This window comes from Pongo abelii, chromosome 4 (assembly GCF_028885655.2).
Source record: "Pongo abelii isolate AG06213 chromosome 4, NHGRI_mPonAbe1-v2.0_pri, whole genome shotgun sequence".
In the NCBI taxonomy this organism is placed as follows: Eukaryota; Metazoa; Chordata; class Mammalia; order Primates; family Hominidae; genus Pongo; species Pongo abelii.
In genome coordinates, this window is record NC_071989.2 from 161824450 (window position 1) to 161846024 (window position 21575).

Below are 21575 nucleotides of genomic sequence, written 5' to 3' on the forward strand. Positions count from 1 at the left end.
ATATTTATCATTCTGCCAATTTCTTTATCACTCCCTTCAGTTATAAATTCCCTGAATTTAGTGCATCCCAGAAAAGTGGGGCAAGGCCTCTATGGTCCTCAGTGCTTCAATATTGTCACTACCACTCCTCCTGACACACACTGTCAAATGAGTGGTTGGTTATCCACCTGATTTGGGCATAGCCACTTTAGAGTCCTCCTGAGTTCCACTCCAGCCAGTTGACAAGTAAGTAACCTTGAACTGAGTTTGGGTTGTCAATCTCCCCAGTCTTGGAAACCAGCCCACCGGACAAGATGGAGGTGATGAGTGTTCAGCCCTGACAAGCATCCATTCAGGTAGCCCCTATAGGAGGTAGTACTACCTTAAGCCACTGCATTGAGAAATGTGGGTTTCTGCCCCAGGAGCCCACAAAGCCCTAAGTTTTCTCTGATAATCCAATCCTATGTCTAGTCAAATTGACCCACCTCCACAGGAGTTTTGCATGATCCCAACAACCACAGTGTCTTCAACTAGGAGGGGGTTTTATCACCCCCCAATCAAAGGACATATGGTAATGTCTAGAAACATTTTTGTTGTCACAACTGGGAGAGGGGACTCCTGAATTCTGTGGGTAGTGGCCAGGGATACTGCTAAACACTTTACAATGCACAGGACTACCTCCTACAAGAAATAATTGTCTGTCACAAAATGTCAGTAATGCTGAGAGTGAGGAACCTTGCTCTAAACATGTATCATTTATTTCACATTTCAATAATGTCAGCAGCCCCTACTTTGTTTTGTAAGGTCCTCATGGTGAGAGGACTGTCTGAGAAACATGTCTGTCTCTGTCTCTCGCAGCTCCTGTTCCCACACCTTATGTGTAGTTGGCTTTCAGTGATTTTGTATTACCTGGCAAATCCCACTGCAAAATGCCAAATTATAAAAGGAAGATGCCTCAAAACAAGCTAAATCTTCCTGGCACCCACTTTTTAGGTTAGTTGTCTTGACTCTGGCCACAATATAATAATCTGGAGAGCCTTTAAAAATATCTATATCCAGGCTTCTCCCAGACCAACTGAGTCCAAAACTTGGCATAGGCCTGTTTTTACAAGACATTTACAAAATCTTCCCAGTGGCCCTAATATGCAGCCAGGGTCGAAAATTCCTCCGTTAGACTGTCTTTCAGGTCTGCCTGTCTATTCTCACCTCCCATCTCTCAGCACACACGTGAACCTATCGTCTGTAAATAACGCTAGGGTATTCACAAATAAATATAAAAGAAAAAGAGTAGAGCTACAAATCTTACTCCTCTCAGATAGATTTGCTTTAGAAATAGGAATCAAAGTCTTAAGCTACAGCCTTAGGCTCTGACGGAATGTGGTTAAGGCCTCATCCAGTGAGTACAGGAGGCATTGTGGAGCTGGAAGCCATTTCTACCATTTTGAGCATTTGGGGGGATTTTTCTTCCTCCTGTGGCTGAAATTGACCCTTAATTTGGAGGGCATTACATTATAGCTAGTAGTGCTCAGAGCTGTCCAACAATTTGCTCAATTGACTACCCTGAATTTTGGAGCCAGAAAAGTCTGTGTTCAAGTCACAGACAAAGATTTCTCCATTTCTTTTCTTTGGTTGTGACAATTACATAACATCACTAAGGTGAAAATGAAAAAAACTCCAGGACTTGACCTTGTTAATAATGAGTATTTTTCTTACACTCTCCCTCTCCATCACCATTTTCTTCTCTCTCACAATTTATTTCTTTCTTCCGTTTATTCAACACATACTGCCTGAGCACCTACTCTGAGATATTCACTAGTCTAGGGGCAATGAAAAAGACAGATGAAGTCCCTGATCTCATATCTCTTGCATTGTAGTGAGGATGAGGGAACAGAGACTGACAGTGCACAGGAAGCAAAGAGTAATTAAGATAACATCTGACAATGATTAATACTGTGAAGGAAACAAGCCAAAGTGAATGGTTAAATGGTGACATGTTGTAGCGGCAGTGCTTTGGTCAGTGTGGTCTAGGATGGTCTGTCTAACTGATGAGGTGTCATTTGAATAGACAACTGAATAAGAATGAACCTCTCACTGTGAAGATCTGGAGGGAAACTATTCTAGGTATTAACAGCAAGGTCAAAGGCCCTGAGCTCGGAGTTTTTAAGGATAGAAGAAAGTTTTGTATGGCTGGGATGCGGTAAATATGGAATAAAGATAAGAACTGGGATTGCAGAGGTTAACAGGAATCAGATGGTGCAAGATCTCGTAGGCCACATGGGTGTTTAGATTTTATTTTATGCATAAGGAGGCCACTACAAGCAGAAGTAACATTGTTTCATGTACATTATAAACAATCTCTCTGGCTGCATCTAGGTAAGGAAGCACTGGGGTACAACAGTGTCTCCAGGATGGCCAGGATATTGCTACAATAATCCAGGCAGATCATGGTAGAGGCTTGAATGCCCAGTTTCCTCTCTGAAAGGAAATGAAGGGTCAATGCCTAAATAAACACAAGAAAGTATCTGGATCTGTGGAAAACGGGCATGTGGATTCTGAGATCCGCATGAATCGACGCACCAAATTTGGTCACAAATTTAGTTGTATATGAGAAGTGGCAGATGGAGGTAGTAAGGATGAAAGGAATGTTTCCTGTGAGATACTGATAGTATAAGATATTGAACTTGAACATGAAAAATTAATCATAGAGTCTTTTTTCTTCAGTTCTATTGAGACAATTGACAAAATTTTATATATTTAAAGATGTGCAATGTGATGATTTGATATACAGGTACACTGTGGAATGATTAACCTGATAAAGCTAATTACTATATCCATCACCTTACATAGTTATCACCCTTTTTGTGTGTGTGGTGAGAATACTTAAGATCTGCCCGCTTAGCAGACTTCCAGTATTCCATATGCTATTATTATCTATAGTCACCATTCTGTACATTAGATCTCCAGAACCTATTCATTTTGTACTCTTTGACCCACATCTCATTACTCCATCCTCCAGCTTCTGGTAACCATTCTTCTACTTTTCATAGACTCTTGAAGTTAGAAGTCACCCTAGAAATTATGCCCAAACTTCCCATGGCATCACTGGGAAGACTGAGTCTCGGAGTGGTCTTCACTTGCCCAAGGTCACACAGTAAGGTGGTGCCAGAAACCAGCTCTCCCGTCTGCCACCTAGGACTCTTTTTGGTGTGATCACCTTTAGGCATCAGAGTAAACCTATTTCAATATAAAACCTATGATGAGCCAGAGGAAGAACACACTTCCGGATGTTCCTTCATTCACTGTTCCTCTCCCCTTCTTGTCATCCCTGAATCAGGCTGCTTTCTGCTCAGTTCCCTATTATTCCAGGGGGTGGGGACACACCCTGCCTCTTACCGGGTGCTGCCACTGTGTTCAGGTGTTCTTTTAGAAAACATAATCATCACCCATTGATGATGCAGATTGCATCCTTTCTCCACCTGCCTGCTTTTCCTTTTCCTGACTCACTGTTTCTGTCCTGTTGGGGGCTGAGCAAGGGTGAAGTGCTGCCATGGCCTCACCTCTGCCAGCTTCCTGCTTGCTGGAGCTTCCAAACAGACCCTGGCTTTATCTAGGGTAGCAAGTGTTTCATCAGTGTGGTGCTAACAGGCTGCCATGGGATGGGAAGGCAGGGAGAAAGCAATCATGGACTGAGATGTAGTATTCAAGATTACTGATCAAAATAATTTATCTCCTCTCCTCACAGCTGAGCCTTCCTTGGACAAAGAAATTCTCAAGTGCCCTCTGAGATTAAGAGATCTTCTTTATACATACATCATTTGATAGTTCTCAGCACTTTTCACATGATCTGTGATTTTCTGACATCTGTATCCCACACCCCACCCTAAATAAATAATTTCTTCTCTGTTCTGTGGCATCTTTTTTTTTTTGTACAAACTTCAATTGTGTCATCACACTATTTTGAAATGATGTATTTGTCTTTCTTCCCTATTGGAATGTGAGTATTTCCAGTGTGGGCAGAAACTGTGCCTTCTTTGTCTTAATATCAACAGCCCCTAGAAGCGTGCCTGTCATATAATAGGTAGTACCAAATAAATATGTGTTGATTTCCATGAGTTGTCCTTAGGAGTCCTCTAAGTCTTGTTACCCAAAATATGATCTAGAGACTCACAGTTTTAGCACCATCCAGAAGCTATTTAGAAATGCAGACTCTCATCCCCTATCCCAGACCTAGTGATTCAGAATCTGCATTTTAACAAAATCCCCAGGGGCATTAATATACACATTAAAGTTTGAGAAGTACTGCATCTAAAACAGCTCCATTTTGCAAAGGGAAAAAATTGAGGCCCAGAAACAGGAATGGACGTGTCCAAGTTTATTCAGCCTGTTGGTGGCAAAGCTGTGGGCAGAACCTAGTTCTTGCGTCTATGTCTAATGCTTTTGTCACTTCCCAGTCTGTCTCTCTGCTTTGCTATCCCCAGAGTCTGACTCATCCTCAGGAGGAATTTGTACAGACTTAAAAATGAGAGCTCAAAGGCCACAGAATAATTTTTTGTCATTTTAAAGCCTAGTATCCATTATCTCCCATAAACAGAGTCTACCTTGTGTAATTTGAGGAGCCACTGAGACACTCTTGTCTTGTCTTTCATCTCCATCTCATGCGGGGCCTAAAGTTTCACCATTAGAAATCAAATATTTGGTCTTTAGAGGTAAACACCCTTGAAAGAGGAAATGATTGAAAGGCTTGACAATTTCTACCTTAGTGGGAGATTATTTTATTCCTAGCTAAGAGGGAGCAGGTGCTGAGTCTAAGAATACAAGCTTAGGAATTGGATTGAACCAGGCACCCCTGGGTGACCTTGGTCAATACAGTAGTCACCGTCAGTTCACTAAATATTTTACATTCTTCATGGGGATGTATTATAAGATTGGACTCTCCTGCTCCTGGGAAGGAGATGTGGCCTTCTGTTCATTGAGAGATTAGAAAAAAAGAAACACATGTCATTTCTGGGTGAAACATTTAACAGCCAGTGGATATTTTGACCACACCATCTCTTTCCCTCTGCCTCATCAACTGACAATAATTTGGAGACTCCTCTCTGTTGGCCTGGGTACTGGGATGAGTACATGTAAAATGTATCTTCCAGAGAACCTAGAATGGACAGGAAAATGAGCAAGAAATACACCATGATTATTTAAAGTAACTGAAGTTCAGAGTTTGTGTTACCTGCTTTTTGTTACCCATTCTGATTTGTATGGACAAAGTACTTTACCTATCTGCTTCAATTTTCTGATCTATAAATGGGATAATAACTACCTACTCAGAAGGCTGTTTATGAAGATTCAGTGATAGAACATATAACATGCTCAATATAATGCTTGGTTCACAGAAGGAACTCAGTAACTCTTCTACCCACTTCCTTTAGACGGTTGAAAATAAGTCTTTGAAGAGTCACAGTATAGAAAGAAATTGGTGGGGAGGGAATGAGAGATAATGAGAAAGAATATCAGTGCAGGCTATTTGTGCGGATTGGGAGAGATGAAGTTCTCAGGGTATCATGCAAAGGATTCTGTGATACACTTATCTGAGTCAAATAATATTAAAAATGAATGTCATTTATGTTTTCTAGGAGAAAGAGAGTCACAAAGAGGAACCATGTAATTTGTTGAGGGGTGACCTTAGAGAAAGCTGGATAGGATGATAGTATATACATTACATGTACATGTATTATATTTACTGTCACTCTACCCCCAAATCCTATCTAAATTCCTGACATCTTTTAAGACTCAGATCCAATATCACCAGATCTATGATTTCTAGCTTCCCAGATATAATGTATGCTTTCTCTGAATTTCTGTGATATACAACCTGAATGATACATGTCTTCCATTAGACTATGGGCTTCCTCCTGTTTAGACAATAGCCTCATCTAATTCATCTTTTTGTTCTCTAAAGTGTACAGTAGAGAAAGTCCCTGTAATGATAGGAGCTTCTGTTTATTCACACAGGCCTGCACAGAGCACTTTAATCTCCCAGTATTCATTTAATCTCCTAGTAACCCCATGAAATAGATTCTATTATTATTTCCACTTTACAGGTGAGGCATAAAGGCTGGGGGGAATTTTTAAAGTGGCTCAAGTTTACCCAGTCTTACAGTAGAACTTATATACAAACTCATGTCTCTCTGACTTGACAGCCTTTTTTTTTTTTTATGGACAACATCTTTAATCGGTGTTTGTTGAATGGATGGATGAAAGAGAAATAGTGACTATAAGCTATTTTTAATGCACAGGTCAGGACCAATTCTCCTCCCTTGTCTGCCTTGCTGAATGTCTGAACATCCATGTTTGATATTTTAAGGAATATGCTAAGGTATTAGAGAGCAAAAAAGAAGTGCAGAAAATTCAGTCAAGGTAACTTCGTTTTTTTTTCCATTTAGCTAAGATAAAGCCCCACTTATTCATCTCCCAGTTTTTTTCTGCAAAGCATGAAGGCATGTAAAGACCAAAAGGTAATGGTAGGAACATTATAAATGAGAGATTTAAAGCAAACTATGACTTCAAAGAAAGATAAGAACTTATAAAAATGCTCTAAAGGCTGATGGTTTAAAGTAAATGGGTAAATTTCAATGTGATGATTTAGAAGATTCATCTCACCCCCAAGCTCTTGATTTGAATGAACTTTTATCAGGTTGTTCCAGTGTAGGTTCTCTTAACTTGTATCTCCTTTGATTGAGATAGCTTCATTGGCCCATAGCAAGTTAGCCTAAAGATGACTTCAAGGTCCTAATGCACTGGACTCTCATCCCCATCTTCCGGAAGACCCACTATCAGCCTCATATGGTTCACTAGCAGATGAAGGCTTAAGAAAAAGCAGAGCTTCATATTCCCAATCCAGCGACCCTTTCATATTGACTTCTGGAGGTCAAGATCTATTCTCAGAGAAATCTGCCTATTGATGTACCATGCTACAAAAACAGGTCTAACTACAGAGAACTACTGTTAGCAAATTCTTTCATCAGAGTCCCTATAAAGCTTCTATTACAAATAATCATAATGGATTAGCTAGACTCATATTCTGAGCTTTCTCAAGAATTGTCATTCTTCCCAAATATCAATTGAGGTTGGATTCCTGCTAAGAAACGCAAGTGAAATTTGAACACATCATTGCTTCCTGGCAGGCAATAAAGGTCATAATAAATTAAGATGATCTGAGTCTCATCAGATGACTATAGACACCAATATATATGCAAATCTATTTCTCATTTCTAAGTGTGCTAAATGTTATCCCTGTTAATGGACATTGGCTTGAGTTTGACAGAGAACCAGACATAGTCATAGATATGCATCCAAGCATAGGCAACAAAGGGTGTGCCACTGACCTGAGTTCCATTTGTGGTTTATTAATTCAATGTTTAATGCTGACTATGAAAGACAAACAAATACTGGGCTAAATATTGTGTAGTTAGGAGGAAAAAGAAAGGTCAAAGATCAAAATAAATCTAAATATATCATGGTCAAAGTTCAACCCAATCCTCAAAAGGCACCTCAAAAAGTCTATTTAGGGGTAAAATAAAATATATACAAATAACAGAAGGGGGATGATAAAAATTTAACTCCCTTTTTTCTTCTGGGTGGGGCATAATTATGTACATTAGGTCCTAAGAACTGATAAGAGATGAAATTGTTCTGCAAGTCAGGAGGAGAAGAGTTTGGAGTCCCTAGGGACAATTTCATTTCAGGAGGAAAAGCCAGTGAAATGTGAGTTATTATTGTTTCTATGGTCCCATCTCTACCCACAAGATGTCAAATATAAATCTCCAATAGATAAACATTTCTTGAATTTATCTTTCTATTAAAAAAAAGCACCTTCTCGACTATTTTAATAGTCTCATCCAATAAAATGTTACCAGACTTACCTTCTAATGCTCTAATTATATCACTCAACTTCTGCAAAGGCTTTAAAATGTATCCCTTTGTCTTCCAACAGGAAGAAAAGATAAAGAATAAAAACAACAACCAGAAAAAAAATCCACAAAATAAAATAAAACAAAGCAAAAATGCCCAAATCTGACATTTCAGGTTTCCTATACCAAACCCCAACCTTCTTTATCTTCTACCATATCTTTATTTCAGTTCCTCAATTCTGCCTCCTTATATGTGGCCTGCCCTTTCCTGTTGCAATACTTTTGCTCAGGCTGTATTTCCCACCTGGAGTACTCCTCACTCCATTCCCTATACGTGGAAGGCTTAATCCTTCCCCTAGACCTCATACCTTATCTTCTTCAAAAGACTTCCCCAATACTTACAGTAGTTTCCAGTAATTATACCTTAACATTTTTAGGCAATTTATTTAATCTCTCTGTTTTCTAGTTTCTTCATATATAGAAATGAATAATAATAGTATCTACTTCATAGTGATAGGGTGATGATGGAATGAAATAAAACACATAAAGCACTCAAAACACAGCATGGTACATAATGGGCATTTAAAAGGATTAGTTTTAAGAGTAGTGATGATATTTGTGTTATTTATTATTATTTTATTAATATGCTATAGTTTGAATATTATCTACAAAACTCATGTTGAAATTTAATTGATATTGTGAAGGTATTAAGAGATGGAACTTTTAGGTGGAACGTGCCTGTAGTCCCAGCTACTCGGGAGGCTGAGGCAGGAGAATCACTTGAACCCAGGAGGAGGAGGTTGCAGTGAGCCGAGATGGTGCCACTGCACTCCAGCCTGGCAACAGAGCAAGACTCAGTCTCAAAAACAACAACAAGAAAAAAAAAAAAAAAGAAAAGAAAAAAAAAAAGAGAGAGATGGAACCTTTAAGAAGTGATTTGGTCACAAGGGCTCTGCCCTCAAGAATGGATTGATGTTATTATCATGGATGTGGATTCCTGATAAAAAAGAATAAATTCAGCCCCTGGTTTTTCTCTGTTCCACATGCCCTCTCTCTCACTCTTGCTTGTCATATGATGCCTTCCACCATGTAATGATGCTGTAAGAAGGTCCTCACCAGATGCCAGTGCCATGCTCATAGACTTAGCAGCCTCCAGATCCATGAGCCAAACACACTTCCTTTCTTTATTAAGTAGCAAGTCTTTGGTATTCTGTTATCACAGAAGAAAACAGACTAGGACTTTGTACTGCTACTTTTCTGTTCTGTCTCTGAATTTTATACCTCTATTTTAGCCTTGATATACTCAGTGGGCCTTTGGTTATAGCCACAATCCTTCACTAAGTTGTAAGCCCACAATGGTAAGGGGCAATGTCATATTCATTTTTCTCTCTAGTATTGTCCAGTGCCAGGGGGATAGTCTGACATTTAGCATGGACTTGATGCATAATTGTTAAATCTTACTGAACATGTATATTATATGTGTCATATAAGGTACAACTTAAACTCAAAAGAGGCTAATGGCAGCGTTAGTCTGAAGGATTAGCTAATGCTTTACAGGATAAATTGAGTCAGACAGAATAAAATATATTTTCATCAATGCTGAAGAATTTCATTTACAAGGTTAATGAAGAAAAATGCACTAGTTTGTGTGTATGTGTCTATGTGTGTTCATTTGTTTCTTCTTCCAATTTTAGTTATCTCCTTCTCTAGAATCTTCATTTTGTGCCAAAGGCTCAGTCAGGACAAGGGTATAATTTTGTCTAAGGAGCGAAGGAGTAGAAAAAAGGATAATGTGTAGGATGTAGGGAATCAAAATCTCCCATACTCTGCTACTGAGAATATAATTTGGTGCCTCTTACAATCAGCAGCATATATTAGAAGCTTTCAAGTGAGCATCATCTTTGACCCAGCAATTTTTCCACTAGGAATTTATTCTACAGAAATCATAAAAAAATGTGAATGAGGAAGACTATACAAGAATAATATGCATTAGTTGGAAATAAACTAAATTACTAAAGTGAAGGATAAGTTATGTAAATTATGGCACATCCATGTATTAGAATATTGTACAGAAATTAACATCATGTCATTAAAGAATAACATGGTTGAGTGTTTAACATAATTGGAAAATGATTAAAGGGAGCTACAAAGGTTTGTGTTTCTTATAGTTTATAGATAGACAGATAGATAGATAGATAGATAGAAAAACAGACAGGAAAAGCCCCCAGTCATTCACAAAAAAATCCATGGAGATGGAATTGAAATTTAATAGAACAAGAGTAAGAAATTTGGTTCCTGACAATAACTTTCCCCGATTCATCAAAGGAAGATGCCAGAAGCCCTAACTAACATAATAATGATTTTAGAATCACGTGCCAAAAGGATACAACCATGAGCATAGTTGTATATAATGTATGTTCATAGCTATATGAATACATTTCAATTTATGTATTTGTATGATATCACATCATGCAATAAGATGCATAGATATTCATTAATTCTGAAGGATGTGCTTAAGAGAGTATGACTTTAAAATATGGGCTACTTGGATTCCTGGGGAGGATCCCACAGAAAAAAGCAGATCTCTTCAAGAGGGGCTAAAAAGAAGATTCAGTGAGAAGCCAAGTGACTCTTACTCTTAGAGGTAATCCATACTCATTAAGATACCACAAAGAAAACACACCATAATTTTAAATAAGAATCCAACTCATCATAAAACCAGAGGCCCAAATTTCAGGGCTTTATTTGCCACTGAGCTGCTTTTCACGAGGAAAGTGCCCCAGCAAAAAAGATGTGGCAAAAAGTGCTTTACTTAGCAATGACTGAAGATCTTCTAGCCCACAGTGTGGAGTGTGACCAGTATCTCCACAATTAATGAGGAGTGAACATGTGAGTCCTGACTGTCTAATGTCTTGATCTCCCACAATAGAGGCAAAGTCAAAATGTGAAGGGATGGGGACCCAGATAATAATTGCACCTGCTTTAGGATTTCCCCTACTACTAACCTGAAGAAATATGGAAGATGTAGTTTAATGTCACTGTATGTATTCTAGTATGAAGAAAAGCCATTCTTTATTCACATTTTTGAAGGCCACATATAGGTCATAAATCTCATTAAAAGTCTGATTTTTATTTTGTTTTCCCATTACTTTCCTATTGAAATGGGCTATCTCATGTTCATGTTCTTGGAGTTCCAAGTAGGTTTTCGCCCACCATCTATTCTGGAGAGGATTTCACCCTTGAGTGAGTTTAGACTGGATGACATTCCAGTCTAAACCTTATAGTTCCCTACCAATCCATAGCTTTGTATCAATGACTGTTTATTTGTTATTCTAAGCACTCTTTCTGCACTAGAATATTTATACAGGCTCCCCACATTGCTAGGGCAGGAAACAGACTTGCCCCAGCTTTTCTTATTAAAGGCATATTATCTACACAATTAAACTCAACAGGTGAGAAATACAAGACCACAGCTAAGAGTGTTGGCCTGTTGCCCAGGCTCCTTAAAAAAGCTGTATCAAGAAGAGTTTATTAGGGAAGACTAGGAATCTCCTAGGAACTACCATTTGTAATAGCACCCTCCCCCCTTTTATTGGCCTTTTGAGAAAATCTGAGTGGTCAAAACAGTTACTTTGTAAGTCTCAGCTCCCTCCCCTAATACTCATGTTAATTAAGTGAAGTTTCCAAATGACGACTAAGATTTTGATTCTTCTAGACATTCTCAAAACAAAACATCTTAATATATTGCACTTGAGAAATTGCTATGAATTCCTAAAGGTTCAGATAGTGGATAGGGTATAGATTTTGTAGTCAGATATATGCAATTTCAGATCTTAGTGTTGCCACTTACCCTTCTAGGGCCATTTCCTTTGTATCTCAACCTTCTGAACTGTAAAATTAGGATAATGGTGTTTACTTTCCAGGATTATTGTAAAGATCGAGCACATTTAAGATTCTGATTACAGGCCAGGAACGGTGGCTCACACCTGTAACTGAGCACTTTGGGAGGCCGAGGCAGGTGGACCACAAGGTCAGGAGTTCGAGACCAGCCTGGCCAACATGGTGAAACCCCGTCTCCACTAAAAGTACAAAAAAATTAGCGGGGCGTGGTGGTGCGTGCCTATAATCCCAGCTACTCGGGAGGCTGAGGTAGGAGAATCACTTGAACCCAGGAGGCAGAGGTTACAGTGGGCCGAGGTCAGGCCATTGCACTGTAGTCTGGGCAACAGAGCAAGACTCCATCTCGAAAAAAAAAAAGATTCTGATTACAATCTCTGACACATAATAGACAGTCACAGGTTTCCTTCTCTTGTCCTGCTACACTCAACGATATTACCACATACTTGGAGAGACAAACTTTAGTCACTTGGAAATTTCAATACAAACGGAAGACCATAAAGGAGTTGAAGAGTAGTGCTGCCAACTACAAGTACTACATGATAAATTCTTTTTTTTTTTTTTTTTTTTTTTTTTTTTTGAGACAGGGTCTCGTTCTGTCGCCCAGGCTGGAGTGCAGTGGCGCGATCTCGGCTCACTGCAAGCTCCGCCTCCTGGGCTCACGCCATTCTCCTGCCTCAGCCTCCCGAGTAGCTGGGACTACAGGCACCCGCCACCACGCCCGGCTAATTTTTTTTGTATTTTTAGTAGAGATGGGGTTTCACCGTGTTAGCCAGGATGGTCTCTATCTCCTGACCTCGTGATCCGCCCACCTCGGCCTCCCAAAGTGCTGGGATTACAGGTGTGAGCCACCGCGCCTGGCCGATAAATTCTTGTACATTATCATCATCATCGTTGTCATCATGGTTAGTTTAGCAGGTGCTACCTCACCTGTATCCCTTAGGGCTTTATCATTTCATTGCTTACCAGCTTGTCTTCCAAATGTGAGTCTGCATCTCTTAGGCTGCAACTTTCTCCTGCCTTTGGAGCCCACTCTGCTTACCGACCTGGCAAGTTAGACATGCAGGGGATTAATGTCTTCAGCAGCATCCCTCAACCAATCATTGACAAGACTTGATGGGTAAGTTGTTCTCAAATTTGAGTGAGCATCAAAATCACCTGAAGAGGCCTTGTTAAATCACCACTGCTGGTTCCACCCCCAGAGTTTCTAATTTAGTAGCTCTGGGGTGGGCTTGAGAATTTGTGTTTCTAGTAAGTTTCCAAGCGATGCTGATCCTGCTGGTCCAAATACAGCACTTTGAGAACCAGTGGGATACCATCTTTTCTCAGGTGGTGCATGTTCTACACTGGCAGCATTAATGTGTTAGGGCTGCCATAACAAAATACTGCACACTGGGTGGCTTAAACAACAGAAATTATTTTCTCACAGTTCTGGAGACTAGAAGTCCAAGATCAAGGTGTTGGCAGGTTAAATTTCTCCAGAGACCACACTCCTCTCTCTTTGGCTTGCAGGTGTCCGCCTTCTTGCTGTGTCCTTACATGGACTTTTCTCTGTGTAGGCATATCCCTGGTATTTCTCATGTGTGTCCAAATTTCCTCTTTCTGTAAAGACATGAGTCAGATTGGATTGCAGCCCACCCTTATGATCTCATTTAATGTTAATTACCTCTGTAAAGGCCCTGTCTTCAAATATAGTCACATTGGAATTTAGGCTTCCACATCTGAATTTTGGTGGGACACAAGTCGGTTCATAACACCGGCTTTTAGAATTCTTCAGGGAATTAAGCTCCAGAGATACACAGTGATAACTTGTCTAACAGTGCATCCTTGGTCTGTCTTCTCTTCTTTGCCTCAGTTGTTTCCCAGAATTATGTTCTAAATAAACCACATGTGCTTAATTCCTTGTCTCAGGGTAAGCTTCTGTGATATCCTAAACTAAAACAATCAGTGTTCATCTATCAAATCCTTACTTTAAAAAATTACATAATACTTAAATCTGTATAGATAATGCACAGACTTAGATGTCAAGAGATAAATTACAATTTCAACTTTGTTGCTCACTCATTGTGTAATCTTTGAACACTAAGTGAATCTCTCTAAACTTCAATTTTATCAAATAGTAAATTCACATATTAATCTCAGCCTTGACTAACTTCTATAGGTAGCATGAAGACATGTATCACTTACAATTCTTTGCTCGTAAGTAAGAGAAAGCTGTTTTAGCTAGCTTAAGCAACAGAAGGGTCTTTATTAGAAGGTTATCAGGTAACTTGCAGAATTAGAAACTGGTAGGAACAATAATGTTCTATATAAGCAGACACTACTTGACCCTCTCACCTGGAAATAGTGCTGATGTAGCAGAGGGTCATGAGAAGGCAATATCAGGACTATAAACCCACAAAGAACATCAACCAAGGGTGTCAATAAATTTAATATGTTCCAGATATAGTGTGCTGACTGTACTATTGAGTTAGATACCGCTTAATTCAATAAGATGGATAAGATCTATCATCAATCAGGCTAGGGGGACTTTCACTTTTGCATGTATACTTCAGATTTGGGGGAGCTCAATTTCAAGCAATCTTCTGACATTTGTGTCCACTTAACGAAGAAAACCAGGAGAAGTAGAAATGCACCATGAAGATGATAGCTGTTAAATATTGTTCACCACTATCTTATGTATCATGGGACCCACGTACTTGAAGAAAAGTAAAATGTTATTTTTTAATGATACATGTGTCACATCTGATCATGATGCAATCTGTCAAAACATCAATTTTATATTTATTGCAACCCTAATGAGTGACCTCTAAACTTGTCCTCATGCTGGGTGACACCATGTTCAAGATTTATAGTCTTAGAATAGATTCTGATTGGAAAAGCTTGAGTCACATGACTTTGGCTGTGCAAAGGCATCAAAAGGAAGGATCTGAAGTGATAAATCTCCTGTAACATTTTGGTCTCTGCAGTAGAAAGGCAGAGTAACTTCATCACATGACATCACATGACAGGCAAAAAGTAACTTCTTATACCCACCTCGCCCCCACCCAACACACAGACTCACACACATACCCTGCAATTAGAAATTAAAAAGAGGGATGCAATTAGAAGAGGGACTTGGTGCTGGATAGCTCCCAAATGACCAGTCTTCATTATAGAATCAAATGAGGAAAAGAAAAGCACTTGTTCTTTTAAAAGTATATAGTCCTATATTAGTATGGAAGATTATTATTGTCCTCCTGCTAGTGCATATACAATACTTATTATTTAGTTTTAAAGACAGGGTCTCACTCTGTCACCCAGGCTACAGTACAGTGGCATGATCATAGCTCACTGCAACCTTGAACTCCTGGGCTCAAGTGATCTTCCCCTCTGAGCCTTCTGAGTTGCTCAGACTACAGCCATGCATTTCCATGATCATCTAATTTTTACAGTTTTGGTAGAGATAAGGAGGTCTCACTCTCTTGCTCCTGTTCATCTCAAACCTCTAGTTTCAAGTGATGCTCCTGCCTCAGCCTCCTAAAATGCTAGGATTACAGGTGTGAGCCACCAGGCCCAGCTTACAGTAATTACTAATTATTGAATCTAAGAGTCTTAACGAAAAAGTCTAAGCAGGGAAACTGAAAAAAAGTGTTGAATTGGTGGCCGGATTAACTTTCCTGGTAATGAGGTCATCCAGAGAATTGCTTCCACATGCTATAACCCTCTGAAAAGACTATGAAGGAATGCGGGTATTACCTATTACCTGTCCTCTTTGATATTTTCTAGAGAGCTTGGCTTGGTGACTATGATATTTAACTTTGTTAGGAGTGGGGCATGTTGTGTTCTATCTCTCCTTTAGTTATAACCTTGTGGTGGGACACAGGCAAGTTCCTTCCACTTCCTAAACCTCTACTTCCCCATCTCTAAATAGAGGGTTGGATTAGATCTTTGTAGCTTGAATCTCATATTTCACAATTGAAAGCTGAGTGAGCAATAAAGACTCATTGCAGAGTCAAGGAGCCAATATGCTAGAATGGGTTCCCATAGAGCTGAGGCCTGGGCTGGGTAAACATAGATCAAAAAGAAAGAAAGAACAGCAGGTAGCCACCACTGTTAAAAAACACCATGGACTTTCATGGATAATACCCTGGCTTTGATAATCAAATTTTGCCCCCACCCTCAAAAGCCCATTCAATATTTCCATCAAGGTGTAATTGTCCAAGCCTGTACCATATATTGATCCTGAACATATTAGACTAGAAAAAACGAACTTAAAATGAAGCACAAGGGGAGGTGAAACTCTGGCTCTATCTTCACCACTTGCTTGCTTAAGTATAATTTTTGCAGTGCCATCATTTGTGTCAGGAAACTGCAGAAACAATGTTGTCTTCATAAAAATGTGTGTGGGTGAGGGAGGTGGGGAATTATTTATCAGATGCTAGCCTTTTTAAACACTGCATTGATGATTTGTCTAAGACTCGTGTTTCCATGACACTGAATCAGACAAAGGTAATAATGGCAATGGCAGCTTGTGAAGACTTGCAGTCTGAAGGAGAGTGACAATATTTAGAAAATGTTTCTCAAGAGAGAACTGTGGTTATGGCCTGATAAAATTCAGAAAGTGCAAATGATAGGACCCCAAGAGGAAATCCAAAATAGTTGGAAAAATCTCTCTCTCTCTCTCTCTCTTTCTCTCTTTCTTTCTCCATCAGAAGAGCTTCCCAGCAGTAGAAAACAGGACTCAGAGCTGATAGAGGAAGACAGACTTGAGCAGGTCCATTCATGCGTTCACTTGCATTAGGGCAGGAACACTCAAAAACTTTTCACTGGATATCACTTTTAAAAACTAAATTCAGACTTCTATATCTTACCAAGATGAAACAAGAGGAGCTATATGTACTCACCTGCATGAAACTACCAAATACAAAAATACAAGGAAAGAAATAAACAAAATACCTATGAAAGAATGGTTTTAAGACTTGAACATCAGGTGGTGAGAAAACAAACAAATAAACCATATGATTGCCCTAGGTTACTTTACTGAGGAACTTTCAGGCACTGGCACAGGAACAGGGAACTGAAATGGAGCCTGGCCAACTTTATTTCCTTTTAAAAAAATTCTTTAGTTAATTAATTAATTAATTATTTACATGAATATATTCTCTAGTGATGATTTCCGAGATTGTGGTGCACCCATCACCTAAGCAGTGTATACTGTATCCAATGTGTAGTCTTTTATCCCTCATCCCCTCCCACTCTTTCCCTGAGTCCTCAAAGTCCATTGTATCATTCTTATGCCTTTGCATCCTCATAGATTAGCTCCCACTTATGAGTGAGAACAAATGATGTTTGGTTTTCCGTTTCTAAGTTACTTCACTTAGAATAATGGTCTCCAATTCCATCCAGGTTGCTGTGAATGCCATTATTTTGTTCCATTTTATGGCTGAATAGTATTCCACGGTGTATACATAACACCACGTTTTCTTTATCTATTCATTGATTGATGGGCATTTGGGCTGGTTCCATATTTTTGCAATTGCAATTGTGCTGCTATGAATATGCGTGCAAGTGTCTTTTTCATACGGCTTCTTTTCCTCTGAGTAGATACTTAGGAGTGAGATTGCTGGATCAAATGTTAGATCTACTTTTAGTTATTTAAGGAATCTCCACACTGTTTTCTATAGTGGTTGTCCTAGTTTACATTCCCACCAACAGTGTAAAAGTGTTCCCTTTTCACCACATTCATGCCAACATCTATTATTTTTTATTTTTTTGATTATGGTCATTCTTGCAGGAGTAAGGTGGTATTACATTGTGGTTTTGATATGCATTTCCCTGATACTTAGTAATGTTGAGCTTTTTTTTTTTTTTTAAACGTGTGTTTGTTGATGGCCGACATTCTGAATTGAGGAGACAGAACTGAGAAGAATTTGGGAAACAAAACAATCAGAGTTCATAGAACTATGAGAATGGAGAGAACTGCACAGAGAGATCTACAGAGGACCCCCTTGAATATTTAGCAGATAATTAAGGAGGAAAGGGAAAGAGGGAGAGAGAGACAAACAGGAACTACTTATGGCTACAGAAGAAAACTCTAAAGGAATTAGTGGGAACATTACCTGACTATCACACTGGTCTTGGAATAGATCTGGTTCCTACAAGTCAGAAAGGAAAACTTCATTCATGGGGCACTGGGTTGAATACTAAGGAAGACTTTGCCTCCTTAGTGGAGAATAATTAGTCCTGTTCAAGGTATATACAACATGAGGTTTTTTGCTTGCTTGTTCGTTTGTTTGTTTTTTGAGATGGAGTCTCCCTCTGTCACCAGGCTGGAGTATAGTGGTGTGATCTCGGCTCACTGCAACCTCCACCTCCCGGGTTCAAGCGATTCTTCTGCCTCAGCCTCCCAAGTAGCTGGGACTACAGGTGCATGCCACCACACCCAGCTAATTTTTGTATTTTTAGTAGAGACAGGGCTTCACCATATTGGCCAGGATGGTCTCGATCTCTTGACCTCGTGATCCGCCCACCTCAGCCTCCCAAAGTGCTGGGATTACAGAGGTGAGCCACCCCTGGGCTTACAGGGGTGAGCCACCGTGCCTGGCCAACATGAGGTTTTTATATATGTATGGATTGTGAAGTTATTACCAAAGTCAAGCTAATTATTATGTCTATCATTTCACATAGTTATCGTGTGTGAGAGTGTGTGTGTATGTGTGTGTTCAGAATACTTAAGATCTACTTTCTTAGGAAATATGAAGTACACAATATATTATCATTAACTAATTAGGTCTCCAGAACTTATTCATCTTTAACTAAAATTCTATATCCTCTGGCTAACATATCTCCTTTCCCCCAATCCCCATCCTCCAGTGACTACTATTCTACTTTTTGTTTCTACAAGTTGTATTTTTTAAGATTCTACATATAAGTGAGATTATGCAGTATTTCTCTTTATGTCAGGTTTATTTTACCTAGCATAACGTCCTCCAAGTTTTATGTTGTCATAAAATGGTACTATTGCCTTCTTTTATAACGCTGAATAATATTTCATTGTGTGCTGAAATAATATTTATACATGAACTATAATATCACAATATCCCATATATGTATATATATGTGTACTACATTTTCTTTATCCATTCATCTGTCAAGGGATAATTAGGTTTTTTCCATATCTTGGCTGCTGTAAATGATACAGCAATAAACATGGGAGTATAGAATACTGGCTTCATTTTATTTGGATATATATCCAGAAGTGGCATTGATTGATCATATTGTAGTTTTATTTTTAACTTTTTGAAGAATCTTCATATTATTTTCCAAAATGGCAGTACCAATTTACATTCCCACCAATGTTCAAGGGTTCTCTTCTTTCCACATTCTTACTAACACTTGTTATCTTTTGACATTTGGTAATAGCCACCCTAACAGATATGAGGAGAGATCTCATCACAGGCTTGATTTGCCCTTCCTTCATGGTTAGTGGTGTTGAGCACTTTTTCATATACCTGTTGGCCATTTGTATGTCTTATTTGGAAAAATATCTATTTAGGTTCTTTACCCTTTAAAAAACTGTGTTATTTTTATTTTATTTTTTTTGCTATTAAATTGTAGGTGTTCCTTATACGTTTTGAATATTAGCCCCTTACTGAATGTATGGTTTACAAATATTTTCTCCCATTGTGTAGGTTGTCTTTTCATCTTGTTGATTGTTTCCTTAGCTGTGCAGAAGCTTTTTCAGTTTCATGTAGTTATAGTCATTTTTTTTTCTCTTTTTGCCTGTCCAATTTCTTTCTTTTCTCTTCTTTTTAATTTTTTTATTTTTTGCATGTAAATATCCAGCTTCCCAACACCATGTACTGAAAAGATGAAGTTTTCCGTCTTATGTATTATTGGCATCTTTGTCAGGTTGGTTGAGCATATATGCATAGGTATATTTCATGGATTTCTATTCCGTTCCATTGGTCTATGTGTCTGTTGTTATGCCAACGTCATACTATTTTCATTAGTATAGTTTTGTAAAATAAAACCAGAAAGTCTAATGCTGCTTACTTATATATTTTTGCTCAAGATAGTTGTAGCTATTTGGGGTCTTTTGTGAATTGTAGAATTGCTTTTCTATTTCTGTGGAAAATACCATTGACATTTTAATAGAAGTTTTATTGAATATGTAGCTAGCACTAGGTAACATGGACACCTTGACAATATATTTTTTTCCAATCCTTGAACACAGAGTATTTTCATATGTATTTGTGTCTTCAGTTTCTGTTATTAATGTTTTACAGTTTTAACCGAACAGATATTCACCTCTTTGGTTACATTTATTCCTAAAATGTTTATTCTTTTCAATACTACTCTAAAAAGATTTTTTAACATTAATTTTTATGGCCAGGCCCAGTGGTTCACACGTGTAATCCTAGCACTTTAGGAGGCCAAGACAGGTGGATCACTTGAGACCAGGGGTTTGAGACCAGCCTGGACAACATGGCAAAACTTTGTCTCTACTAAAAATACAAAAAAAATTCAGCTGGGTGTGGTGTCTCAAGCCTGTAATCTCAGCTACTCGGGAAGCTGAGGGGAGAGAATTGCTTGAACCCAGGAGGTGGAGGTTGCAGTGAGCTGAGGTAGCACAACTGCACTCTAGCCTAAGCAACAGAGGGAGATAATGTCTCAAAAATAAATAAATAAATAAACAAATAAAATTAAAAAAATAAATTTTAGAGATAGTTTGTTGTCACTTTATAGAGAAAACATCTGATTTTTGTATAGAGATTCTCTATCCTGCAACTTTACTGAATTCATTTTTTAATTCTAACAGCTTTTTTGGGTGGAATCTTTAAGATTTTTTCTATGTAAGATCATATCATATACTAAGAGAGACAATTTTATTTTTTTCTTTCTGATCTGGGTGCCTTTTATTTCCTTCTTTTGCCTAATTGTTCTGGCTAGAACTTCCAGTACTATGTTGAATAGCAGCGGTAAAAGTGGGAATTTTTGTCTTGCTCTGGATCTTAGAGAAAAAGCATTCAGCCTTTCATCATTGTATATGATGTTAGCCAAGGGATTGTCATATATTCTTTATTGTGTTGAAGTACATCCTTTCTATACCTAATTTATTGAGAGTTTTTATCATGAAAGGATATTGAATTTTGTCAAATGCTTTTCCTGCATTTATTTAGATGATTCCATGATTTATATCTTTCATTTTGTTAATGTCATGTATCACATTCATTGATGTGCATATATTGAACCATCCTTGCATCCCAGGGATAAATCTCATTTAATTATGGTGTGTGATCTTTTCAATGTGTTGTTGAACTCAGTTTGCTAATATTTTGTTGAGTGTTTTTGCCTGGATATTTATCAGAGATATTGACCTGTTTTCTTTTTTAGTACTGACTTTTCCTGACTTTCATGTCAAGGTAATGTTAGCCTCATGCGTTTGGAAGCCCTCCTTCCTGAGACTGAGAAGGATTGCTATGAAATTAAAAAAAAAAAAGTTTAGTAACATTCAGCAGTGAAGCCATCAGGTTCTGGGCTTTTCTTTCTTGAGAGGATTTTAATAACTGATTCAATCTCCCTATTTGTTATTGGTTTGCTTAGATTTTGCATTTCTTCATGATTCAGTCTTGGTGTATTGAAAGTGTTCAGGAATTCATCTATTTGTCTAAGGTAATCAAACTTTTTGGTGCATAATTGTTCATAGTAGTCTCTTATTTTTTTGCATTGCTGTGGTATCTGATGTAATATCTCCTCTTTTATTTCTAATTTTCTTTTGGTTATCTTTCTGTTTATCTTAGTCTAGCTAAA

General features: G+C 38.4%; 1 long non-coding RNA gene across 2 annotated transcripts in view; it reads right to left on the minus strand.

Moving 5' to 3' along the window:
* Positions 1–21575, minus strand: part of LOC112133439 (uncharacterized) — a 148293-nt gene that overhangs the window by 93159 nt on the left and 33559 nt on the right. For both annotated transcript variants that reach the window (XR_010140058.1, XR_010140057.1), the window contains 2 exons: positions 13208–13382; positions 12747–12826 (listed from right to left, as the gene is read on the minus strand). This is a non-coding gene — a long non-coding RNA (uncharacterized LOC112133439). The remainder of the gene's footprint in view (positions 1–12746; positions 12827–13207; positions 13383–21575) is intronic.